The 26,974-nt window shown below is 45.2% G+C and overlaps 2 protein-coding genes and 2 long non-coding RNA genes across 6 annotated transcripts in view; 3 read left to right on the top strand and 1 right to left on the bottom strand.

The window, feature by feature from the left end:
* Positions 1-3,316, top strand: part of LOC141370195 (uncharacterized) — a 127,215-nt gene extending 123,899 nt beyond the window's left edge. Inside the window, exon 6 of the long non-coding RNA XR_012374040.1 lies at positions 3,184-3,316. This is a non-coding gene — a long non-coding RNA (uncharacterized lncRNA). The remainder of the gene's footprint in view (positions 1-3,183) is intronic.
* LOC112838668 (uncharacterized) lies at positions 2,601-5,714 on the bottom strand. Its single transcript, XR_003212027.2, has 2 exons — positions 5,247-5,714; positions 2,601-3,338 (listed from the first exon to the last, which is right to left on the bottom strand). It is a non-coding gene; the product is annotated as an uncharacterized lncRNA (long non-coding RNA).
* Positions 5,715-6,186: 472 nt separating this feature from the next.
* PIP5K1B (phosphatidylinositol-4-phosphate 5-kinase type 1 beta) overlaps positions 6,187-26,974 on the top strand; it is a 297,076-nt gene continuing 276,288 nt past the window's right edge. The window contains exons 1-2 of one of the 3 annotated variants that reach the window (XM_025891470.2): positions 6,266-6,324; positions 9,169-9,232. The gene's annotated coding sequence lies outside the window, so the exon portion shown is untranslated. Of the gene's footprint in view, positions 6,325-9,168; positions 9,233-26,974 lie in introns of all 3 variants that reach the window. The other 2 variants (XM_025891469.2, XM_025891473.2) reach the window with 2 other exon arrangements.
* Positions 6,302-26,974, top strand: part of PABIR1 (PP2A Aalpha (PPP2R1A) and B55A (PPP2R2A) interacting phosphatase regulator 1) — a 78,762-nt gene continuing 58,089 nt past the window's right edge. The window contains exons 1-2 of the mRNA XM_025891688.2: positions 6,302-6,324; positions 9,169-9,232. The gene's annotated coding sequence lies outside the window, so the exon portion shown is untranslated. The remainder of the gene's footprint in view (positions 6,325-9,168; positions 9,233-26,974) is intronic.

The following is a 26,974-nucleotide window of genomic DNA, read 5'->3' as shown; positions in this document are numbered from 1 at the left end:
TCCATCAGAAGCTGTGAAGGGATGCAGCCTTTACTTTCCTACTGTTTGATGTCCATGAAGGCCATGCAGGTCTTTCCTGTGAATTCTTGGGGGTTTTTTTCCTAGTAGAAGAATTAATGGCAGATGAAATGCTCGACATACCCACAGCTGACCAGTGCTGCACAGACTCCCTTTTGCAACTCCTTTCTGGATCATTTTCCCTTGGCATATCACTAAAGAAAAAGTTAAATACGCATTAGCAACCTAGAGAAACCCAAACTCCCTCATTTCATAGAAAGGTCCAGAAATGATCTGTAACTAGTCCAAAGTCCCACAGCTTAGAAGAATGTATCAAATGCGGTATAACAACCACCCTAAAACTTAGCAGGCAGGATAATCTCAACCAAAATGGCTGCTATCAGGCCCTTTTAATCCTGCACATCCATACTGCCCCTCAAATCAAAATGGAGAGGGTATTTCCCCTCCGCTTGAATCAGGTGGGTCCTGTGACTGCTTTAATCAATAGAATGAAGCAGAAGTAGCATTCTAGCAAGAGCAAAAATGAACTATTGGGACTTCATCAAGATAAAAAGCTTTTGCACAGCAAAGGAAACAGTCAACAAAACCAAAAGACAACCAACAGAATGGGAGAAGATATTTGCAAATGACATACCAGATAAAGGGCTAGTATCCAAAATCTATAAAGAACTTGTCAAACTCAACACCCAGAGAACAAAGAACCCAATCAAGAAATGGGCAGAAGACATGAACAGACATTTCTCCAAAGAAGACATCCAAATGGCCAACAGACACATGAAAAAGTGCTCCACATCGCTCGGCATCAGGGAAATCCAAATCAAAACCTCAATGAGATACCACCTCACGCCAGTCAGAATGGCTAGAATTAACAAGTCAGGAAACGACCGATGTTGGCGGGGATGTGGAGAAAGGGGAACCCTCCTACACTGTTGGTAAGAATGCAAGCTGGTGCAACCCCTCTGGAAAACAGTATGGAGGTTCCTCAGAAAGTTGAAAATAGAGCTACCCTATGACCCAGCAATTACACTACTGGGTATTTACCCCAAAGATACAAATGTAGGGATCCAAAGGGGCATGTGCACCCCAATGTTTATAGCAGCAATGTCCACAATAGCCAAACTATGGAAAAAGCCTAGATGTCCATCAGCAGATGAATGGATAAAGAAGATGTGATATATATATATATATATATAGAGAGAGAGAGAGAGAGAGAGAGAGAGAGAATGGAATATTATGCAGCCATCAAAAATGAAATCTTGCCATTTGCAACAACATGGATGGAACTAGAGAGTATTATGCTAAGCAAAATAAGTCAATCAGAGAAAGACAAGTATCATATGATCTCACTGATATGAGGAATTTGAGAAACAGGACAGAGGATCACAGGGGAAGGGAGGGAAAAATGAAACAAGACGAAACCAGAGAGGGACACAAACCATAAGAGACTCTTAGTCTCAGGAAACAGGGTTGCTGGAGTGGAGGGGGGTGGGAGGGATGGGGTGGCTGGGTGATGGACATTGGGGAGGGTATGTGCTATGGTGAGCGCTGTGAATTGTGTAAGACTCACGAATCACAGACCTGTACCTCTGAAACAAATAATACATTATATGTTTATTAAAAAAAAGTAGCATTCTAGAACTTCCAAGCTCAGTCCTCCGTCTGGGAAGGCAGCCACTGTGTCAGAAGTCTGAGCCCCCAGCAGCTGAAAGGACCACATGTGGAGGCAGCTAGAAGTGCCTGATGTGTGAGGGAAGGCTTCTTAGACCTTCCAGTTCAGCCCAGCAGCCAGCAGCTAGCTGACTGCAGCCAAGGGAGTGACACTAGCCTATGCCCAGCTGACTCACAGAATCATGGCAAGAGTAAATGGTAGTTGGTGGTGGTGATTAGTTTTGGGGTGGTTTGTAATTAGGCAATGGAGGACTGAAGCAATGGCTTAAAACAGCCACCGTGCATTATTTCTCACGAATCTCTGAGCTGTGGGGGGTGGGGGTGGTTCTGTGGATACGGCAAGCCTGGCCAGTCTCATTTGGACTTCTTGTGTCTTTGCAGTCTCCTGAGGGCTTGCTGGTCAAGAATGGCCTCAGCTGTGGTGACTTACCTCTGTAGCACAAGGTCTTTCCTTTTTTTTTTTTTTAATATTTATTTACTATGAGAGAGAGAGAGATAATGGGAGGAGGGGCAGAGGGAGAGAGAAAGAATCTCAAGCAGACTCCCTTCTGAGCGTGGAACCCAACTCGGGGCTCGATCTCACAACCCAGAAATCACGACATGAGCGGAAATCATCGAGTCAGATGCTTAACTGACTGAGCAACCCAGGCTTTCATCCTTCAGTGGGCTTGTGCTCCTTGGCAGAATTCCAAGAACAAAAAGCAAAAATGCACAAACTTAAAAAAAATAAATTTCTTTAGAATAGTTTTAGATTCACAAAAGAATTGAGGGGAAGGTATAGAGATTTCCCATATCTTCCCTGCCCCCCACACATGCATAGCCTCCCCCACTTATCAACACCCTCCACCAGAGTGGTACCCTTGTTACAATTGGTGAATCTACTTTGACACATCATTATCAGCCAAACACCACAGTTGACATTAGGAATGTACGTTGTATGGTTTGGGACAGATGTATAATGATAGCTATCTACCATTGAAGTATCACACAGAGTAGTTTCACTGCCTTAGAAATCCTCGGTGCTCTACCCATTCAAACCTCCCCACCCCCAACCCCGGGGCGACCGCTGATCTTTCTACTGTCTCCATAGGTTTGCCTCTCCCAGAGTGCTGTATAATTGGAATCAAACAATATGTAACCTTTACAGACCGGCTTCTTTCACTCAGCAATATGCATTTAAGTTTCCTCTAGGTCTTCTCATAGCTTGATAGCTCATTTCTTTTTCCCATCATATAACATTCCAGGGTCTGGACACCCCAGTTCATTTATCTGTTCACCTACTAAAGAACATGTTGGTTACTTCCAAGGTTTGTCCAAATTATGAATAAAGCTGCTAAAAACTGTGTACAGGTTTTTGTATGGAATTAAGTTTTCAGCTCTTTTTGGCAAATATCAAGGAACATCATTGCCAGATCATATGGAGAGAGTCATGTTTCCTTTTGTAAGAAACTGTCAATTGTCTTTCAAAATAGCTCTACTGTTTTGCATTCCCACTAGCAATGAATGAGAGTTCTTGTTGCTCCACATCCTCGCCAGTATTTGGTATTGTCAGCGTTCTGGATTTTGGAAATTCTAATAGGTATGTTGCACAAACGTTTTTCAAGCCTTCATTTACATCAAGTCTACTGACGTTCCAATGGCCAAAGGTAAGCCTAGGGTGGGAGGGGATGACAAAATTAGAGACAAAGGACTTAGATAAAGGGAAGTCATTAATTGGGGCCATTAATGCTATCAAATCTACTATAAGGAATCTACACGTCTTTCTCACAGGGGAGTGTAAATAGCATTTTTTAAGAAAATGGACTAAAATCTAGAATCAGAAGTCACATTTGAAATTAAGTAAAACGATTTCTAATTTCTATTTATTTTTCATTTTAATTTAAATTTTAGTTAACCTACAGTGCAATATTGGTTTCAGGAGCAGAATTCAGTGATTCGTCACTGATACATAAGAGCTGCACTTTCTAATTTTTAAATGTTTTCAAACTTTCTGGCCAAGTCACTATTGCTAGTAATATTGATCTTGTTTTATTTCCATTAGAGGGTGACTTTCCCAAATTCCTGTTGATGTATATGTAGAGAGAGAACCGGGAAGAAAGAACAGGTATTATGGTATAATAACTATGTGGTCAGCCTGTTCTAGGAATTAATTCACAGTAATGAGCATCTTAAGGCTCTTGGTAGAGTTCCTGAGAATCCTGTTTGAGTTAGCTCTCTAAAACGCCAGTGGGCAGTCTGCTTTGTGATTTGTCTCTGGAAACCTAAGGCTGTTGGCCCTATGCTTTACAGAAGGGAGTCAGTCAGTCTCTTAATGGGAAAGGAGGGCTGTGCGTACACGTGTGTGCATGCCTCTGTACGTAATGTGTGTGCCCCCCCAATCCACTGTGATTTAAGTTTGGTTTTACCTGTTTTCGCCTCCCCTGCATTCCCAGGAAATACTGAAAACTGGCTTTGCATTTACACTTACCACTCTGGGAAGCAGATTTGTTTTCCACTCGCTGGATTTCAGATCGGCCAGAGGGGCGAGGAGCCGGGAGGGGGAGACTATCATTCCCAGATCCCAACCAGCCTGCTATTTACAGCGGTGTGGTGCTGCCCCCTACGCAGTGATTCACTCAAGGCAGATGAAGGGTTCTTGGATCTTTTCTTTCTCTGCCACCCCCTCTATCCACCCCAAATTGAACTTTGTTAATCCCGTTTCTTTTATTGTTCAGGAATTGGGAGTCAAGGAACCTGTGTTCTGGCTCTTGGGCCACTTAATGTCTTTGGATCTTAGTTTTCTCTTCGGTAGAGGGAACAAGCTGAACTAGATGTGTGTTCCTGCTCTGAGCTTTGGAAGAATCTAGAATGCCAAGACAAAACCAGAACCAAGTCACAGGGTCCTAAACACGTGATGCCTGAAAACTCCCAGTAATGGCCAGATACATCTAGAAGAAGTAGGTTGGAAAAACAGTCCAAGAAATAACAGATATTCGCATTACCAAGGGATTATTGCACTTTGATCGGAGCTGTTATTAAACCATAACAAACTTACCCAAGGTGGGGGGAGGTACAAAAAGATTTCAAAACCAAAAAGAGGCGTTCTTTTGCTGAGAACTTAGGGAGTATCCTTTCAATGAGAAACTCACTGTGACTCGCCAGGCCAGGGATATCTGAGGATAAGGACCATGAAGTGCTGTTCTTCCGCCCGCAGAATATATCCCACGTTTTACATCAGTGCGTTTGTTTGTTTGTTTGTTTGTTTTTAAAACAAGGACAAGGAAGGAAATGATGAAGGTGAGAAATACCACTTGCTTCCATTCATCTGGGAGAGATCCGGTAGGTACCTTTTCAGTAAATTTGGCGATAGCTTGCAAGACAGCATTTTCCCAAGAGTCCTCAGGTCTACCCCCTACCCTCTCCTCTCCCCCAATATCACAGGCGATTGCAAGGGTCCCCGCACCCATTCAGCGCCATCCAGAAGATTTAGTCCCCTCTCCCATCCCAGCCCATGCGCTCTGGACCTCTTGACGTCCCTCGGGCCTCCTCTCTCCCGTGACCCCTTCGCCAACCTACCCTACCTGTTGGGTAGGTCTGACTTCCTGGGAACTCCTGCTGTCATCAGAAGGGGGCACGCCGTCGCCTCGGAATGCTAGCTGTCCCTTCCTAGTGGAGGGGGCACCTGTGCTTAAATGCGGGCTTCGCGGCCAGCAGAGTCCAGTGGGCAGGCGACCAGGCGCTGCAGAGTTCAGTGGCCTGAGGAAGGGAGGATGATGTCCTATCCCAAACACGGCTTTCTCTAGCGGGGCTGCAAGACTTCAGAACCACCGGGACGCCCTCGGCTAACCCTGGCGTCTAGGAGAAACCGGCCGAACCTCGGGGCCCGGCCCAGCCCGGCTCTCCGCGTCCCCATGCACCGACTCCGGCGCCCAGTCCGACTGCGGCGGAGGTTCCCGCCGCCGCGGCTGGTGCTGCAAACCGGTCTGGCTTCCCTGCAGGGCGAGCGGGGATGGAGCAAGTGGGTGGAGAGAAAAGGGGAAGAGCCTGGGCGGCCGGCGGGCGGGGCCTGCAGCCTCCCCGAGCCGCGGCAGCCGGCGCGCAGACTGCTCTCTCCGCGCCTCGCTCCGACTCAGGCGCGCACGGCGCCGGGACCCGCGCCCGAGCCCGAGCCCGAGCCCGCGCCCGCGCCCGAGCCCGGGGGCGCCGCTGCTCCTCCGCCCCCGGCCCCCGCTCCCCGCCGAGTGCGCTGCGCGGAGGCCGCGCAGGGCAGCGGAGCGCTCCGGCTGCTGGGGCTTTTCGGCTGCCGCTCGCTGCTCCGTCTGGCCGGAGGACTGGCGGGGAAGGAAGGGGAGAGCGGCGACACACACACTCGCCGCGGCGCGCGCGCACTGCACACTCGCAGCCGCGCGCCCCCGCCGAGGCGCGTCCCGGGCGAGTTTGGCCCCGCGGCCCCGGCCCCGCACCTGCCGGCTCCGCACGCCGCGCCGCGCCCCGCCCCCGCCCCCGCCCCCGCCCCGCCGACCCTCGGGCCCCTTCCGCCCCTCGCCGGCACAGATCTCCCGGCGCCGGGCGGGGGGGAAGCAACTACATCCAGATAACTTGCGGACTGTGGCGCAACTGGTCTCGACAGCAGAGGCGCCCGAATGCTGCCCGGGTGAGGTAAGTTTCCTGCGCGTCCCCGGCCCCTCCTCCCTACACCCTCCTCCAGGGCTGGGGTTCGGGGGCTCGGCGTCCTGAGGAACCCTGGCGGTCTCTACGCTCGCACTTTGTCCGCCTTGTGCTGGGGGTAGGGTGGAGGGTTGCGTGTGGCCACCGAAGTGGGACCTTCATTCCGCTGGGGCCACGGCGGCGCGCTCCCCGCGAGCACCCACCCGCTCGCTCACCACCCAGATCCCCCCCTCTTGGCCGCATTGACCCTCGGGGACCTCTCTGGGTTCGCTAAAGCGGGAGCTCCATCCCCTTTTCAGGGCAACCAGCTGAGTTTGGCAGCAGCAGGAGAGCTCTCCCACCACCCTCCCCGGGCAATAAACAGAGGCGAACTTGTCAGGCGCCCCTGGGATCTCAAGAGGGGCTTGCGAGTCGGTGTTCTGGTCATTTCTGGCGCCGAAGCCGGATTGCACAGGTGCGGTACGGTTCCAGCCTCAGTGCAGCAGCTGACTTCTGCGTTTCCCTCCGTTCTCTCCCCCAGCCCCGTCAACGTGACGCTTCAACAGCTGGGGGGGGGGGCGGTGGGAGTGTGGGGGCCAGGAGAGGGAGAATGCCAGGGTTGAGTCGTCAGGCGGGAGCCAAGAGTCGCCAAAACAGAAGACAACAAACGTCTGCTTATCTCTCATCTATGCAGATGAGCCTGTTGTATTTCTTATCCCCCACTTGTCTCTGGTGCCCAGCGTGGTTGGGTAGAAACCTGTTCCAGAGAAGTTGTTTGGATAGGCTGATGAATTCTTTCATCTGATCTACTGATATCAGGGTTCTTAACAAGGAAATGCTAGTTACTCTGATGCTTTTTGAAGGCAGAATGTTGCAGACCCCAAGCGGCACCCCCCAATTTTGCAGGACCTTTTCAGCCTCCCAGGGGCCCTCGCTCTAAGGCCAGTGACCCTTGAGAGACTGGTTGGGCCTCACAGTGAGTCTCCTGCAAAGAAAAAAAAAAAAAAGGTCTCCCCATCTGCACTACTGAGAATGGATTTCGGGAACCTCTCTTGCCCCTCTGGTGACAAGCATCCACCCAGACTTCTCTCTTGTTCTGTGGAAAGGCTAAAGTGTTCTGCAGTTGTTGGAGAAAAGCCCGAGGGTTGGTTTCATTACTCCTCTAATGTGATGAAGTAAAATAGTGCTCATGGAAGCTTTAGTCAGAGCATTTCCAGCTGAGAGGAGGCCCTGGGAAAGTAGGCTTTCTCAGCCAAGTCCATGCCAGTGGCACGTTGAGTAAGCATCATGCATGGTCTCTGTGCATTCCTGGTACGGTAATGGGAGCGGAGACTCGGAGCACCCAGGAGAAAGCTGTGAAATCTGAGACTCACGAATAATGACATCTTAGTTGAGAAAGAAAACTGTTCAGAACTGAATGATTAAACCACATACATTTCTGTCCAAATTAAGGAGACTAGAGGGATCTCATAATAACACTTTGCACTTGAATCAGTGCCTTGTTATTTGTGAATGCTTTTCAGTGCTCTCAAGTTCTGGCCATTTCCGAGGGAGGCAGGGCAAAGATTATTAACCACATACTCAGAGGAGGAACGTGAGGCTCACAGATGGAGGGACTTACCAAGGTAATAAGCGGCTGGACTTAACAGTCACAGGCAGGTTCTCTGATATGCCCCCATCACCACCCAGTGCTGGTTCTGTACTTGCATACAGTTTCACAACGGCCAGACTGCTTCTGCATTTATTGTGGTCTGCGCTGTCTCACTGTGAATCACTGTTCACATGTTACAGATGAGGAAACCGAGGTTGGACAGGGATGGGAGTTTTCAGTGGTATCCTGTCTAAGCTAGTGAAGGTTACAAGACTAGAACTCAGAGCTCTTGAAGCCCAGTCCATGGCTTTGCAGATGATGCCATTGTCCCGCTTCTGATGGCGAGGAGGAGACATGAAGGATACTGCAATAAACTAGGGACTGTTACGCATGCCTGCTGGTGACCCGAGTTCTAGTTCTGGCACTCTATTTGGCTGTATGACCCCGGGGCCAAATCATATCACCTCTAAGCCTCAAGTGTCCCATATATGAAACAAGAGATTCATAATGAATTATCTTTCTCTTTCTAGTTTCAGCGTTCTGTTTAGCTAATAATCTATTCCACTTGTCATTTACTCCCCCTTTCCCTTGACCCTGTTCCATTTAGTGAAGGGAAAACATTTCCAGGGCACTTCAGCTTAGCATGTATATTGTTTAGTGTTATTATTTGACTTGGAAATATCCCAATGGGCTGATCTACTCTAAAATACATGTCAAGATTCACTTGAATATCCCAGTCAACTCATACCTTTAATTTACTTTTAGACTTGGAGTTTGTAAAAAACAAAGCATCGCATCATGTAAATTCCCAACATCTGCTGACCCATCAGGTAACTTACCTACACGAGGTGTGTCTCTTGAAGCTGGCAGGTACAGGTGTCTGTTACTGCCCTCCTTCCTGAACACAGCATATAAAGAAGAGTTTTTCTTTCTCCATGCAGACAATAGACTCATGTCATCTCTGTCCTCCTTTGCTTGCCTTCCCGTCCCTTAGTTGTTAGTATTGTGTAGCTGGTGAAAGACACATTCCTAGAAATTGACTCCTGCCCTTTTATGAAAGAGTTAGTCTTGAGATGGAGAAACCAACCACTTTTTTTTTTTCCTTCGAGTAAATTTCAAGCACCTGCTAATACTGGCTGGTGGTTTCGGAGAGGAAACCTAATTAACAAAACCCACCTAGTTTCTGTTCCCTTTGAAGGGTCCTGTTTCCATCCCTCCTTCCCATATACACAAAAGTTGTGTTTTGTTTTGTTTTGTTTTTTCAGAAGAAGGATGACAGAGAAGTAGAATGGTTCTTAAATATTAACAGATCCAGCCATTGGGATTGAGGTATGTCTTTGTGAAAAAGAAATTATATGTTAAGTAGTTCAGAGACTTGCCTGCTTTATGGATAAGACAGCTCAGGCATAGAGAGGTGAATTGACTTGCTCAGGGTCACCCAGAAGTTTAGCAGGAGGAGCTAAATTATTATCTAATAAGGGCTAATAATAAGGGCTAATGTGGAATTCTTAAGAAGGTTTGTATTTGAGGTTTTGCTGGGAGTTCTATGGTGAAGGTACATTTTGGGTTTTAGAAATCATAGAGGTTTAATGGAAAACTTCTGTTTACTAGTACTTATTAGTGAAGCGGCATAATTTTAAAGGATTTAGTATTTATATTTTTAAATGTTCTCATCCAAGCAGATACCATTAAAGAGAAAATGTTTGTCTGTTTTCATCTACTCCCTATGATTCTCTTGACTTACTTATGTCACCAGACTTAGAATTAATACTTTGTTCCAACCAGTGCTTGGAGAAAGGGAACTATTTGAATAGAAATACAAATGTATGAAAAAAAAAAAAAAAAAAGAAATACAAATGTATGGTGGTTTTCCAAGCTTCTCTTCCTGGTAAATAAAGCCAGAAGCCAAAGGGGAACTGCCATACAGCCGGTAAAGTCATAAACATGTATAAAATGTCATTTGCATTTTCATTTTGCTTGTACTTCAGTGAAATGGTGAGTCAGAACATTTGATATCCTGGGGAAAAAAATACTTTTTTTTTTTTTTTTTTTTTTTTACTATGGCTAGAACCGTCATCAGGTACACTGTAAAATTCAAGTCCTGAATGTATTTGTTGGAGAAACGTGTTCTTTGTATCAGATCTATTAACTGGAGTTGGAGAGTCCTTTTCTTTAAGAAGCTGCCCAATTAGAACACTGCATTATGTAGCTCACCTGTTCATTTGTGGACTTTTATATGGCCATGCTAAATGACTGGCGAGTCAGAGAGGGAGGAAACCTAGCCTTCTGTTTTAATATTTTTCTTTAAGGGGCGCCTCGGTAGCTCAGTTGGTTAAGCGTCTGCGTTCGGCTCAGACCAGGCTCAGGTCATGATCGCAAGGTGCTGGGATGGAGCCCCACATGGGGTTCCCTGCTCAGCGGGGAGCCTGCTTCTCCCTCTCCCTCTGAGCCTCCCCCCAACTCGTGCTCTCTTGCATGCTCTCTCTCAAATAAATAAAATCTTCGAAAAATATATTTTTTCTTTAGAAATGAAACAACCACTAAACTTAATCTGATGAAATTTTTTGAAATACTGGGTAGCAAACAATTGACTGCCATTGATGAAGTCTTTAATTCAACCAGGTTCCTTTTGGTGTAAAAGATGAGGCCGGAGAAAACAGGCTGGATTTTGTGTATTGCCTTCTTAGCTGTATCTACTTCTGTCTAGTTGTACCAGAGATGGATAGAGGAGATGGTGATGGAGGAAAATACAGGAACCCTACTCCAATGGGGTTACTCCTAGGGAATGTGGATTTCAAATATGGATAATAATTGGAACATGGTTCCATGTTTGCTCAGCAGGCAGCTCCTGGGCATTATTTTTAAGTCAAAACCTGTACTTGGATGGGCAGCTCCCTGAAGGATGTGTTCCTCTTGTAGAAGGTCTTCTGTGTTGTTAATGGGACTGAATAAACAACAGGGGTGCAGCAGGTTTGGGGGAGTTTACATAGTGGGTGAGCGAGTTCTTGACACTTGTTTTCTCTAAGGGTTTTAGAAAGTCACTTGTAACGTGGTGATGAACTGTAAGGCACTGAGTGGACAGTATTGCTCCTACTAACACTGGGCCTGTGTGTTTTTCAAGTGGAGGTTCTTCGGGCAAGGGTTGGACTTACAAGCACTGGGGGGCCTAGAGAGTATGATTACCTTGAATTGGAACTAAAGTTATGGGACGGAAGACAGGGTGATAAAGAATTTATTTTGTAAGAAAAAGGGGATACTGAAGCCTCTGCATCCAGGAATGCTGAGCAAGGGGTTTGGGAGGCGGATATCGTTCTCTCTAGCCATAAAAATCTATTTCTTTGCTTGATAGACTAGCATAAGGAATCCAGTAGATTTGCCATGTTGGGTAGTGGCTTTTCAACCTTTATTATTTTTTTCAGATTTTATTTATTTATTTGACAGAGAGAGACACAGTGAGAGAGGGAACACAAGCAGGGGGAGTGGGAGAGGGAGAAGCAGGCTTCCCGCCGAGTAGGGAGCCCGATGCGGGGCTCGATTCCAGGACCCTGGGATCATGACCTGAGCCGAAGGCAGATGCTTAACGACTGAGCCACCCAGGCGCCCCGGTTTTCAACATTTAATACATACTTTCTTGTTTCTTTCCTTTTTCAACCATGCCCACCATCATGATCTCTGGATCTTTGGTCATAACAATTTTTGATCAAGAAAGGAAACAAAACAACAGCAATGTAGTAGTAAGCATATCCTAGGTGTTTTGCTAACAGTTGTCAGTGGGAAAGGTTAAGCATCGTGTTTTATTTATCTTTGTATTCTTGGAACTTAGCACTATCCCTGGCAAATGGTAGGGATTTAATAAATGTGTACGGAACAATTTATGCATTCAAACAGTTATCACTCTTTAAAACTCAGGGACGTTTCATAATTATGCTAATGGTTTTATTATTTTTCGGACCATTTTAGAAATGCCAGTAGTTTCAGTACTTGGCTTGTGGTCCTTCATCTTTCATCATAAATAGGGTTCATTCACCAGACCTCCAGCCTTTTTTTAACCAGCATGCCTATGAATGATCTTTTTTTTTTTTTTTACCTCTTTAACAGAAATAATAATTGAATATAAAATGTGTTATTCCTTTTATTATTTATAGGCATCAGGTAAACATTTTTAAAGCACCCGGAGTGGCTTAGTGTAGTGAGTTTGGCTCAGGTACACAGACGGGAATGGACTTAAGCTGCTCTAAGTTAATCAGTTTAAGTGTCGCCTCTTCTGGGGACCATGGCCTTCTCTGATCATCTAACCTAAAGGCAATCTTCTTCATATGTTTTCTTTACTTACCACAGTGGATACTTCCACACGTTTCTTTACACACTGGATGCTTATACTTATGGGTCCTCCCAGGACGTTGTTTTCCTTTCATCTCTGCCCCAACTCACATTTAACTCTAGAAACTCCTTGAGGGCAGAAGCCATAGTTCTTTCACACTGTTTTTCAAGTGTTTAGTACAGAGTAGGCGCCCAGTGAATATTGGAATGAATGAATGAGTCCCCTCCATCCTGTCGAGATGAACGGGGCCACCACTGAGGTCACTCAAGCTGAAAGGTTCAGCTGTGAAGAAAGTTCTTCAAGGTGAGCTGCGATAGCTCTGCGAGAATGATAGCCGAGTCCTGCAGTAGGAGGAAACGGTGCTTGCTTAGGTGGAGAGATTGTGGCATGAGGATGGGACAGGCTCTCTATTTAAATAGCTATTTCTTTTTGTTTACTCAGAAGTGAATGGTAGCGAGCCGATAAGTAGAACTTATCAAGCATGAAACAGAACATTCCCAAACTGTTAAAACAGGGCCTATAAGTTCCTAAGGCGTAAACATTTGTCGTTCATAATTAAGACAGCTTGTGATCATCTACAAGGCAAACCGTAGGACACTTCAGGTAAAAACTTCCCCATCTCTGCTGATTTTTCTTTAAATGTAGGACCCATCAGTAGCCCGACCCCAGGGAGGAAGCCAGGGCAGTGGTTCTCAGGTGTGGCCCCGGAACAGCAGCAGCAGCAGCATCACCTGAGAACTTGTTAAAATTCTCACACATACCCCAGGCCTTCTGAATCAGAGACTTTGGGGAAGGGGGGTACAGTAATCTGAGTGTGAGTTGGTCTCTGGATGATGCTGATGTCTCCCCACTATTAGCAGGAAGTATTGAATCTGTTGCTCAAGGTATAAGCCTCCGGAAGCACTCAGTGTTTCCAGGTGAATCCCAGGATGTGTGGAGAGGGGGCCATCTGCTTGCTTCTACAGAAATTCTAGGGAAGTAATAAAACCAGGCCTGGCTTTTCTCAGAGCCATATGGATCACAGAACAAACTCGTATGACTGGATTGGGTATCTAGGACTTTAGGTGGTCTTGATAGTTGTGGTCCTGCTAAGCGATGGGTCCTCCAGGACTGAGAGATAACACCAGGGTATGTGGGTGATGTGGGTTGAGACATGTTGCTCTGTGTGTCATTTATGTTTGGATGTTGCTCCAACAGGACACCAGGTAAGGGAATGATTTTATGAGCTGATGGTTGTCTAGGAAGAGGAAACAGTGGTGTTCTGACAGTTTTCAGAATATTTCAAGTCAGTTCAACATGCTGGATACTGATGGAGTGCTTGCCCAGGACAGTACCGGGTGCTGTGGGGTATGCAGAGAGGTCTAAACACGGTCTGGCTCAACTTGGCCAAGAACTTACTGTATTCCAGGCACTTTTGAAGTGTTGTTTCTTTAATCTTCACCATGCTCCTGAAGGTGACGCTGGAGGAAATGGAAACCTATTCAGATTATAATATGCTTATGAGCACAGGGCCTGTAAGGGGTGGTGCTGAGGTTCTAGTCATGGTTTTTCTGATTTTAAAGCCACGTTTTTTTCTCTGCTTCATGCTGTTGCACTTCTTCCAAAAATGTAGTTTTGGAAGAAGAGATTTAAAAAGGAAGACCTTAGGTCGGTCTAAACTTTGGTTCTCCAGCCTGGGCCTCTCGATGAGCTCTAGATTACATCACTGAAATTGTACTTATGTACTTGGGTATCTCAAAGGCATCTCAGATTTTACATGGCTAAGACCAGAAGACTGGTTTTTTTCTCTCCATACCTGGTCCTTTTGCAGGGTTCCCTAGCTCTGCGGTGGGCACCAAGCCACACAAGACAGAAACTTGGGAACCACGCTTGACCCCATGGCATCTCAGCCATCCCGTGTCTCTGTTGCTTTTGCTTCCTGAACATCTCCCCCTCCCCCCACCCTCCAAATCCATCCAGTTCTCATTGTTCCCGCTGATGGCGTCCTAATCCAGCTTCTCAACCCTCTGCTGGATCCTAGCCACAGCCTGCCCGGGCTCCTGAGTCCTGTCTGGCCCTCCCCTCATCCATGACCTGGACCGCAGCCAGGCGCAGTCGAGGTGGCCGCGGAGGACCCTAGACTCTGCTGGCTGGATTCTTCCTGACCGTGTACTTCTGAGCCCTCTTGGAAGCAGACATAGCCCGGCCTCTGTGGCTTCTCCAGGCTGGTGGCCTTGCAAACTCCTGCATGGTCTCCAAGGACTTGCTCCTGCAAACCAGTCTTTGCACATGGCTTTTCAGTTGCTCAGTCACATTTGAGCCGGAAGTAAAAGAGAATCAGTCTGCCTTGGTTCAGGCGGCAGGAACAAAGTACCATAGACTGGATGGCTTGTAAGCAGCTGCGGTCCAGTTCTGACAGTCGTGGAGGCCCCTGAGGTCAGGGTGCCAGCCCCGTCAGGTTCTCGTGGGCACCCTTGGCTGGCTGCACAGTGCTGACTTCTCGTTGTGTCCTCACATGGTGGGAGGAAGATGAGGGTCCCTCGGCGGGGGGGGGGGGGGGGGTGTCTCTTGTTTCCTAAGGGCACTAATCCCATATTCCTAAGGGTCCTGCTCTCAATACCTAATCCCCTCTCAAAGGCCCCACCTCTTAATACAGTCTTATGGGGGTGAGGATTTCCACATACAAATTTTGGGGAACTCAGACATTCACGACATCTGAGAGCCTTTTATGGCCGTGTCATTGCCGTTTAAGAACTGCATTCTGGGGACGCCTGGGTGGCTCAGTCGGTGAAGCGTCATGATCCCAGGCTCCTGGGATGGAGCCCCACGTTGGGCTCCCTGCTCAGCAGGGAGCATGCTTCTCCCTCTACCTTCTGCTCCCCCTCCTTGTGCTCTCTCTCTCTCTCTCTCTGAAAAATAAATAAAATCTTAAAAAAGGAAGAAAGAAAGAAAAGAAATGCATTCTGTTTTGAAAGCCAGTATACAGAGACCTACAAATAAATGTATTTAAAAAATTTTCACGAAAGAATACTTTAACTTTACTATATGAGATGCATTTTGGTATTTTCAGATATGTTCCTCCCCGCTTACAACCTCTAGCAAACACGGGTCATGATCCACCAAATTGATTTTACTCCCCAATGGTGGGCCGAGACCTGGGATTTGGAAAGCACAGGTCTTCTCCGTCCTCCCCTCTCGTGCTGCCTGAGCAGGGGCTCAGACCGGAGGCCTGCATTGATTGAGGAGCTGACCCTGACTCCACGGCCAGTGCTCTTTCCTTTCGTCTGGGCGCATGGAGGGCCCTCTGCAGCGTTTTCATTTCTGTCAAGTAATCATGGTAAAACTTGCAGGGTAGGCGTCTGATCCAACTGGGGGATGGGGGAAGACTGACTTAGGAGGCTGCCCTGTCTGTTCTACAGGATAGATAAACTACAGTGGTGAAACACAGCCTTTACACAGGGGTATGTCTATATTTTTTCATATAATGCTCACCTTAACTTCCTATGCATTTATTTTAGCAAGAACCTAAATACTATAAGAAAAAAACAAACTCTACTTGAAAAATATGTTAAGGGGCACCTGGGTGGCTCAGATGGTTAGGTGTCTGCCTTCAGCTCAGGTGGTGATCCCGAGGTCCTGGGATCAAGCCCTGCGTCGGGCTCCCTGCTCAGTGGGGAGCCTGCTTCTCCCTCTGCCTCTGCCCCTCCCCCAGTGCTCATGTTCTCTCTCTCTCTCTCTCTCTCTCTCAAATAAATCAAATCTTAAAAAAGTATATGTTAAGAACAATTTAACTTTTTCTTTTCCTGCCTGAAATTCCCTGAGACATGGAGACTGCCCATTTGAATCGGCTGTTCAAGCATAAAATGCAAGGAGCCTCAAACTAGGGGCCTCTTGGCTACTCGGAATTTTGGGCAGGCTGTTGTACTTCTGGAGTAAGTTTCCTGATTGCCAAGGGTTTGCTTGCTCCTTTAAGCGTCAGAGTTTATTAAAGCTGATATTTGCATAGAAAATTTCCCCAAAGTTGTCACAACCTTCCCCAATTCTTGGAAAGATTATGTAAAACAGAGTATGTCTTTTAGATCTCGTCAGGGATGCAAAGCTCTTTGCCTCTGTACCAACTGGTCCCACTTTACTGTCTTTGAAAATCACATCTGCCTTTTTTTAATTTTTTTTTTCTTTTGGCCTGATTTCTGTGACTTTCAGCAGTGATAGCCCCTTCATTCATTGTTTGCTCCTGAGGAGCTGTTGTGATCTTGGGAACCAGGTAGCACCCATATTGTCTGAATTGTGTTTACCAAATAAATTCATATTCATTGAAATTGGTAGTTTTTTTAAACAAGAAAAAGTTTTTGAGGGAGGGCCTCAAGAGTTGTATTTGTACAGCAAACTGGCTTTAGTCGTTTCTCATTCACTCACTTTATTGGCCAATAAAGAACATGTTTTTCTTATGTCGTGTTTCAGGGCTGTTCAGATAAATAAATTGCTACCTTTCGGCTGAGATATTCATGGTTTCTTTTTTCTCTTTATAAAGTATGTGTTTGCTGCATTACGGCATAAAGCACACTTTCATAGACTTTTTCATTTAACTTAAACAGAGTTGTAATTTATGGGTGTGTTGATGACCATTTCACTTTTAAAGTTTGATGCCTTTAGAGGTGGTAGATTACCAAACGTAATTCTCTTCCCATGGAAGAAATGGCATAGAAAATTCCCCCAAATTTCCTGATGTCCATCTTCCATTGGAAAATGAACTTTAGTTCTTGCAATGAAACAAGTAAGGTGAATATGAGAAATTTAATTTTTTTTTTTTTGAAAATGTAACTTCTTTAAGGAGTGATGTGAACCACACTGTTCTTAGGCTTATGATGCATTACACCGAAACAAAAAAACAAGCGTTGTTATTTTAGCAAGCTGTTTTTAAATGATGCCCTTTGATTGTTTTTTTTCCCAGGACACACAGTTCAGACAGAGTAAAGATTTGTGGAAATAGAGTAAGTGGGAAGTCTCTCATGCTATGGGTTAAGAGAGAAACATGACTTTTGTTTAGGTTTGTAGAAAACAATGGAAATTCAGCTTTTAAGGTTTGTGTACAGTTGGGCTCCATTATTTAGTTTTGCAGTTTCTCAGAAACTCCCTCTTCAAAGTGGCAAGTTATAAACAAAAACATGATGCATCATTTCATTTGGTGCAACCTTTATATAAGAAAGAATCACTTTCAGTGTAAATGAGAAGACTTCTGGAAGCATTTTAGAGCTGAGTGTTAAGTGTCCTCCATGTGCACCTCGCAGCTTCCGAGAGGAGGATTAACAGTCCCTGTGGTTACATTTTTACTGGTTTCTTCTTTGTCTGCCTCCCAAGGGGAGGGACAGGGTTCTGGCCACTGATGTAGTCCCAGCGCCTACAAAGGTGTCCAGTGCAAAGTGTCTTCTCCATTAACATTGGTTGGATGGACGAATAAATGATTTCCTTAAGCCAGAATGGTCTTTTTTCAACTTCCCAGCAAACCTTCCTTTTTATAATGCCAGCAGTCTAGCCTCTAGCCTTACCATTGCTCCGTGTTCTTTTTGCAGCCAGCAGCCTTGTTCAAGGCCAGATTTTCCTCCTTTTTTTTTTTTTTTTTTTTTTGCATCCCTCGCTTCTTGGCCGGTAGCTTTCAGAACAATTGAGGAACTCATGCCTCACTCAGTCTCAGCCACTCATTCGCTCTTGTGATTCCCAACTCTTAACTCTGTGAATAGTACCTCTAGGATTCTGACATTTTTATAGATTATCTGGTAGATTATAGATTATATTATAGGTTGGCATTGCAGATTATATTATCTATCCTTGTAGCTGGCACCTTTGGAAAAAACTGAAAATATGTCCCTTCCCAAATTCTAAATTTGCATCAAAGGTACCCTCATTTTTTTTGCTGACTTTCATAATTTTAGCAGACTTTATTTTGCTCATCCCCATTTCTCTGCTGCTTCCAAGTCCTAAGGACTTAGAGAGAAACATATTCTTCTCTATTCTCACATTTCCTCTATGAACACCTTTTACCTGGACTATTGTAACAGCTTCCCAAATGGCCTCTATACCCCCCTTCCTTTAATCATTCATAATACCTGCTACCAGAGGTTATAATTTTGGCACCATCAGACCCCCAGATGCTTAGATGCTCTGCTGTGCCTGAAATCTCAGTGCTTTGGTTTGGTCCACAAAACCATCCATAGTCTGGCCCTCATGGACCCATTCGTTGTCATTGTCACTGTCGTCCTTCTAAGAGTATGATGTGACCACATGTGCCGTTTCTTAAATGCTTACTGTGTACCAGGCACAGTACAGAAGAAGACATGAAGTCATGAAGGTTTTCAGTGCTTTCTGGAACCATGTAATCACATGATGGGTAGGGTGAGTGTGGGTGGAAGGAGATAGGGCTGCAGGGTGGCTGTTGGGGCCACACCAGGGACATCTTGTTCGAAGTGCTAAGGAGCGTGAACTTTTCTTCTATAAGCAGTGAGGCAACAGCTAGACGATTTTCATGGACAGGTATTGAGCTCGTGTTTTATGTTACATCAGCAACTTGGGCTATAGTTTGGGAGATGAGTGAGGGCAAGGGACTGGAGACAGGGGCGGGAGGAAGGGGGTTAGTTACAGGAGAGATGAGGACCTGATTAAGGTATGGGGATGGGGAAGAGGAAGCAGATTGGAAATTTAGAAAGGAGAATTTATAGGACCAGTCCACCACTTGTGTGTGAATTTTGAGGGAACAGGAGTAGTGCAAGACGGTTCTCCAGCTTTTGGCTCGAGTGGCTGCAGAGGTGGGGGCGTGATGGTCAACAGAGTACTGAGGAGAGGCCGCATGTACGTGGCGGCAGGGGCGGGAGGGCTGTGATCATGAGCCCAGTATTGAACATGCATTGGAGATACCTGTGGCGTGTCGAGGGGGAGGGTGTGGCTGTAAGGGGAGAGGTCTGTGATGGAAACACCGGCCGTGATGGTCGTTGGCTGTGAGCCAGCGGGTCACAGGTCAGGGGAGTGGGTGAGATTGAGATTGAGTAGAACACCCAGGGCTGGAAGGCAGCTGTACGAGCGTGGCTGTAGGAGAGAGCCCCAGGATGGAGACAGCGTTTGGATGTCTCACCAGTGTCTAAAGCCGTGGGATGAAATGGGACTTTGCTGGAAGGGATTATAGACAAAGAAGAGAAAATGTCTGCGAACCAGCATGATTCCCTCATCTTCGTTTGCGGTTTTTTTCTCCATACCTTGGCTTACCACATTTGTTCTTACTGAATCTTACGTTTTCTTCTCCGTTTAAGGAAATGGCCTCAGATTTTCATGACGCCGCCTACGTCCCAGTGTTTGGGAAAGCTGCTCTGACCCCCCCCCCCGATTCCCACCCTCGGTCGCCCTGAAGTGACATTCCCTTTGGCTTTCTTGCTCTTCTGACTCTTCCGGAGCTTTCCGTACAGGCTGACTTTTCATTTGTTCTCAGCTTATCTTTCCAAGCAGACTTGGAGTCCTGACAACAGGGACCACGTCTTCCCTCGCTTCGTGTTTCCCACCCAGCCTGACGGCTCCAGTGTCTTCTACGTGTTATTGGCCTTGATTCTCCTTCAGAAGAATGAAGTAGAAAGGCGAATAACGACAAGTTCTGTAAGGATTTATATCAATTCGTGCACCCTGAGCTACCTTGAAGGTGCCTGCTTACAGTGCATTTGTAGCTGGAATGTTCTATTTCTCCCTCGGGGGTGGGGGGGAAGAGCTTTAATTTATAAAAACGTCCACAAAACCAGTGCAGAGTTCTTGTAATTTGTTATCCTCACTCTTTGGAACTATGAGCAGAAGGGAAGCTATCTTTTGGCCTCTCCCCCGCACCTCGTATTACTTAGGGCAAGTAGAGTTTATCTCCTCGTTTCCTGGGGTCATTCTTCTGTGTTTTTAGATAACATTTTGCTTAAATTTGCACAGGTTGAATCTGGATGCAGCCAGAGCTCTGGTCTGCGGAGCAGGGATTCTGGCTCATCCTGCCCTTCTCCTGACATCTTGATGACCTCTGGTCAAGTGGCTTGACCTCTTTTCTGGCATTCTTCCTCTCACCCCACCCCCATCCGTTGAGTGAGAATCGATACACTGGCTCCTGGCTAATTCAGAGGCATGTTGTGAGGCCAAATGAAATGAAGGCCTTTAAGATTCTTAGAACAAAAGCCTCATGCACATTATTTCGTAAGAGTTACAGGTCACGCTCCGGACAGCCACATTTATAGCCTGTGGGTAAGCAGATCTGAAGCAAAGGGTGCAGCATCTGGTGTGCCCGGCGTACCATAAAAGAAGAATTCTCCTTCCTTATTCCCAGGGGCCAAGGGTGAAAAGTGGGATGCTTGGCTGAAGTCTGATCAGAATTCCAGAATTTAAATACATCCTCAATGTGGGGGGGAGGGGAGAGCAACATAGCTTTATTTTTAAAAAGAGATGAGTCTTGGATACGGAGGCTTGTTGGAGAAAGCAAAACTCATGTTGACCTGTTAAAAAAAAAAAAAATGGAATGCTGGTAGGCAACAGATAATTCATATGACAGATTCCAAACTAGGATAGATGCTCAGGGTATGAAGCAAGTTCATTTCTTACTCAGTTTAGATTGTATGGTGTATGGCTGTCATTGTCCTACCTTACAGAGCACCTAATGCCATGCCTCATGTACAAAAATGGTCAGTGTTTCAGTTAGTGTCTATTTAGGTGGAATAGGAGAAGATCCCAGAAGTCATCGAGAAGGTACTTTTAAGATCTACGGAATCTTTAAGGTTGTTTGAGGCTAATGGGACATTCCTTAGATGAGAAATTAAATGAAAACTGAATGATAGCAACATGCGTAGTCTGATGACCTGTATCAAATGTCAGAGGGGGTTGGCTGGAGTTCCTGATGTGAGTGATACCAGATCCAAAATGAAGGGAACTCAGGAAGTTGAACATTGTTGGAATAGGGTTTATGACAGTGGATCTATAGTCATGACTTCGGGTCAGAGACCAAAAATGTATCTCCTTGCTTCGCCTGGCAGTTGGCATAGTGGCATAATCATAATCATACAGGTGCACTTTCTTGGTTTTCGGCGCTTAGAGTCAGACCGTAGCCTAAGCATGGTGGACTTGGTTATGCATGCCGGCTAGATGGCAAATAATAGCAACCTCAACAGAGTAAGAGCATAATTCCCAGAAGCTGGGATGACGTCAAAGCAGGGAGAGGAGAGAATAAATGTCCTAATGTCCTCATCTCCTAAGATGGTGGAGTAAGATAAGATTGTTAAACGTTGTGGAATTCGAGAGTTGTGCCATCTTGCTTTCCCACCAGTGGTGTGTGAGAGTTCCAGTTGCTTCATATCTCCATCAATGCTTGGTATGCTCCATCTTTAGCATTTTTGATACTCTAATTGGTGTATAGTGGGGGTTCATTGTGCTTTTGAATCGTATTTCCCTAATGGCTAATGATGTCGAGCACCTACTTGTGTGTTTATTTGCCATCCTTATACATTCTTTGGGAAGGAGCTGAACTCATGTATTAATTTTAGTAACTTTTTTGTGACGTGCCTAGATTTTTTTTAGTTAGACAATCATGTCTGTGAATAAAGGCAGTTTTGCTTCAATCAAGAAAAAATTGGTGGAAATACAAATGAGGACTTGAGTACTTAGAATTAGGAAGGTAATGGGGGCACCTGGGTGTCTCAGTTGGTTAAGCGTCTGCCTTCAGCTTGGGTCATGCTGGGATCAAGCCCCACATGGGGCTCCTTGCTCTGCAGGGAGCCCACTTCTCCCTCTCCTCCCCACTTGTACTCTGTCTCTCCTTCTCTCTTTCTCAAATAAATAAAATCTAAAAAAAAAAAAAATTAGGAAGATAATGACAGAAGAAATAAAATATTATGAGGAAAATCCTTGCAGTGAGCCAAGAATGAGAAATTTAAGCATGTTATCAAGTTACGGAGATGACCGCTAAGAAACCAAAACAGAAAATTTTGAGAACGGTCGTCTTGGAAGAATAGCAGCAGGAACAGGAAAAATCAAGAGGGGTTCATTCTCATGAACTTTTCTCTATCATTTGATGTGTTACCTTGCACATGCACGCCTTTGATAAGTCACTGGTATATTGGGAATTAGAACACAGAGATATGAAGCAACTAAAATGGGTAGAGTGTAAGAACTGAATATCATAAAATAAATGCTAGGGGAATAGTCATTGATTCGAAAGTTGTAGAAGAGAAGGAAGTTAGAAGGAAGTGCCCTCAAATGACAAAGCTGATGAATACCTAGCATTTGCTTGGGTGCTTCCTACATTCCAGGTACTTTCTAACCAAGAAAACTGTGTTAACTGGTTTAATATTCATAGCAACCCATGAGGTAGGTACAGTTATCATCATTTTACAAATGAGGAAACTGGGGCGGCGGGTGGCTCGGTCAGTTAAGCGTCTGCCTTCAGCCCAGGTCATGATCTCAGGGTCCTGGGATCGAGCCCTGCGAGCCCCATGTCGGGCTCCCTGCTCCGTGGGGAGTCTGCTTCTCTCTCTCCCTCTGCCCCTCCCCCTCCCCCGTGTGCACACAGACTCCTCTCTCTGTCTCAAATAAATAGATAAAATCTTTAAAAAAAGAATTAAAAAAAAAAAGTAAATGAGGAAACCACGAAGTGGAGATTTTAAGCACAGTATTCGAAGCCACACAGCCGGATTTCAGAGCCAGGTGGTCCAGCTCCAGAAACGTCTCTCTTGGCCACCGTTCCGTGTTATGTCTCACGGAGGACGATGGGTGTGACACCCCACAGTGCGTCTAGTGTGCGGTCCTTGATCCTCAAATGACTTGTTCTCCGAGGCTGTCTTCTAAAGTGGTCCCTAACTTTAGTTCATTTGTAATTCACCAGATATTTCAGTGCCTGTTGACACAGTTCTAGGTATTAGGATTATTCCTTTTGAGTGAGGGAGGCCTGGGTATAATTTATAATTTATATATGGTGTCTAATTTAATATGTAACTTTAATATGAACATGAGTGTATTTTGTATACAGGTGGTATGAGATGTTTGCACATGTAATTTAATACAAGATGGTGTGGGGAAAAAAAATAAACCAGGAGAAGGAGTGGAGTGATGGGAGCAGTGGTTGGGGGGGTGGGGGGCGGTTCTTCTCCAAGGGAGGGGAATACGTAGGAGAACTGTCTTAGCTGGGGCTGCTGTAACAAGGAGACCACCGGCTGGGTGGCTTAAACAACAAACATTTCTTTCTTAGAGTTGTGGAAGCTGGAAGTCCGAGATGCGGTGCTGGCAGGTGCAGCGTCTGCTGAGAGCCCACTTTCTAATTCGTAGGCAATCTTCTTACCGTATCCTCACGTGGCTGAGAGAGGGGAAGCAGCCCCCCCCCCACTGTCTCTTCTTAGAAGGACACGGGATCCCATTCACCAGGGCGCCACCCTCATGACCTTATTTCCTTGCAAAGGTCCTGCCTCCTAATACCATCAGACTGGTTAGAATTCCAACATAGGAATTGGGGGGGAAAGGGCACAGACATTCAGGCCAGAGCAAGCATAGTTCTGCATGAAATGGATGAGCACACTATACAGATTTGGGGAAAAGCATTCCAGGCAGAGGGAATAGAAAATGCAAAGCCCCGAGGCAGAGCTCCTTGTTTGAGGTGCTGTGTGGAAACCAGTACGGCCAGAGCTGGGGAAGTGGAGGGGAGAACTTGGGGCCATGGCAGGTAGCATCTCCTAAACCCGGTGGTGACTTTGGGTTTTATTTTTGGTGTGATGGGAAGCCCTCACACGGTTGAGAAGAGGAAAAGCACATCAATGAGAACGTTTTGCATTGTATCTCATGAAGAGGCGGCATGTTTCCAAACTGAGGGCGGCTTGCTGGTCAGTGAAAGTTGGAATGAATGGGTGAAACTGCTGGAGAAGTCTGGTCCTCTGTGGACAAGGGAAAATTTCTGTCTGCACCATACTGCCATACGCCTTCCTTAAAGGTGATTTACTGGGGGCACCTGGGTGGCTCAGTTGGTTGAGTGTCCGACTCTTGTCCGGCTCAGGGTCGTGGGATCCAGCCCTGTGTAGGGCTCTGTGCTCAGCGTGGAATCCGCTTGAGATTCTCTCTCTGCCCTTCCCCTGGTTCGTGCGTACATGCACGTGCACGCTCTTTCTCTCTCTCATATAAATATGTCTTTTTTTAAAAACAGTAATTTATTGGCTGAGACAAAATAGAGCGTGGCTACATAGAGATGCTGATTCGTTGTACCATTACTGATTGCTTTCTATGTTGAATAAAATACATGTGTTTAAAAACCATTAAAAAATTGTGTTTCTTGGCTATAAAGGAATAATTACAAGGATATATCCGGGGACTGGTGTGTGGGATGCATAAGGAGAGGTAAGAAATTTTGAAGGAAAGGTTTAACTTGAATTTAAAATATTTGGATAAATGGAGGGATGCCTGGGTGGCTCAGTGGGTTAAGCGTCTGCCTTCAGCTCAGATCATGATCCCAGGGTCCTGGGATCGAATCCCGCATTGAGCAGGGAGTCTCCTTCTCCCTCTGCCTGCTCCCCCTGCTTGTGCTCTCTTTCTTTCTCTCTGACAAATAAAATCTTTAAAAATAAATTTAAAAAATATGTGGATAAATGGAAATACTAGATATTCAAATACATTCATTTTTTTCAGTGAAACAAGAATTTAGCAACCATTCTTTCTTTTGCATCCTCACCATTACTTATTATCTCATTTTTACTGTAACCATTCCAGTGGGTGTGAGGGGTAATCTCATTGATCTGTGGTTTTGGTTTGCATTTCCCTAATTATTAGTGATGTTGCACATCTTTTCATATGCTTAACAGCCTCTTGTATATCTTCTTTGGGGAAATGTCTACTCAGATCCTTTGCCCATTTTTAATTGGGTTGTCTGTTTATTAAATTTTAATTGTTCTTTAGATAGTCTAGGTGTAAGTCCTTTATCAGATACATGATTTGCAAAAATATTCTTTGTCTTTGTGTTGCCTTTTTTGCTTTTTCATGATGTCCTATGAAGCATACACGTTTTTAATTGCAGTGAAGTCTAATTTTTTCTTTGGTTACTTGTGCTTTTGGTGTCCTGCCTGAGAAATCTTTGTCAACTACAAGGTCACAAAGATTTATGTCTGTATTTTCGTCTAATTGTTTTATGGTTTTAGCTCTTAGATTGTGCTCTTTGGTTCATTTCAAATTAATTTTTGTACGTGGTATGGAGTAGGGGGTCCAGCTTTGTTCTTTTGCATGTAGATATCCATTTGTCCCATTAATGTTTGTTGAAAAGACCATTCTTTCCCCATTTAGTTGTCTTGGCACCCTTGTCCAAAATCGATGTACCATAAATACAAGGGTTTATTTCTGGACTCTCATTTCTGTTCCATTGTTCTGTATGTCACTTCTTAATGCCAGTACCAACTGTATTGCTTACTGTAACTTTGTCATAAATTTTAAGTTGGAAAATGTGAGTCTCCCAACTTTGTTCTTCTTTTCCAAGATTATTTTGGTTCTTCTGAGTCCCTTGAATTTCCATATGAATTTTAAAAGCCTGTTGTCAGTTTCTGCAAAGAAGCCACCAGCAGTTTTGATGGGGACTGCACTGAATTTGAAGATCAATTTTGGGAAGCATCGCCATATTCACAGTATTAAGTATTCTAACCCATAAATAAAGAATGCCTTTCCACTCATTTCACTCGAATTTAATTTCCTTTAAAACATTTTTTGACCTGTTATTACAACACCTTCCAGAAATTACAGATCTTACTTATTTATACTCATCTCATTTCAAAAAGTATTTGAGGTGGCTGACCAAATGGCGTATGAATATAATAGGGTCAGAACAACGGAGGAAGCCAGGGAGAGGGGAAGCTGGTGATAGGAAAGTAAGACCGAAAGAGCATGGTTAGAAAGTAAATACATGCCTCAAGGTATTGAATGAATAGTTGCTAGATTGGGATAATCAGTTTTGCCCCAAACTTTCCAGTGGCTTATTTTCACCATTTAATATGCTCTAGTATAGAACAAAATGTAAAGAAATATAACCCTTAGGCGTACACTGTCATCTTTCTCTTAAGCTCAGCTGTTACCAACTTCAGTGCAAATAAAGCTTGGCTTTTCTTTTAAATCTCAGGAAAGTAGTTCCTTTCTCTCACATCCGCCATTTCCAGTGGGAAGATGGTGATGTGCCCACTTACCACAGAGAGGTGTCCCAGGTCTCCCTCCCAGATATTGCTGTACAGTAAGGTCCAAAGAAGAGAGAGGCTTTTGTTCCCAAGCTCAAGTGCAAATACCCTCTTGGTAGGAAGGAATTAGCCTTGGTGGAAGGAAAGACTTTAAACTTCCCTTCTCCAGTACTTCCCAGTGTTTTAATGTTTCATATTCTTGCTCCAAAACATGAAGGAGTCTCCTGCACCTCTGGTCTTTATCCAGATACAGTGTGCACTCTCTGTGGTGATGATTTTATTCCAATCGAGATGTTACCTTAGCAACCAATTTACCAGCTCACTCAATTAACATACTTCCTATCTGTAATCAATACTCATTAGTGCTGAATCACTGCTTTGCTGTATGTTTTTACTTAATTTATTTTTATTGAAGTATAGTTGACATACAGTATTATATTAGTTTTAGGCATATAATGTAGTGATTCAACATTTGTATACATTATAGAATGGTCGCCACAATAAGTCTAGTTACCATCTGATACCATACAAAGTTGTGACAGTATTATTGACTATATTCCTTAGGCTCTACTTTATATCCCCCTG

The sequence above is a fragment of the Callorhinus ursinus genome, unplaced genomic scaffold (assembly GCF_003265705.2).
Source record: "Callorhinus ursinus isolate GAN/ISIS: 27379988/994484 unplaced genomic scaffold, GSC_fseal_2.0 scaffold28, whole genome shotgun sequence".
NCBI classification, from domain to species: domain Eukaryota; kingdom Metazoa; phylum Chordata; class Mammalia; order Carnivora; family Otariidae; genus Callorhinus; species Callorhinus ursinus.
This window is presented reverse-complemented; position numbering and strand designations above follow the sequence as displayed.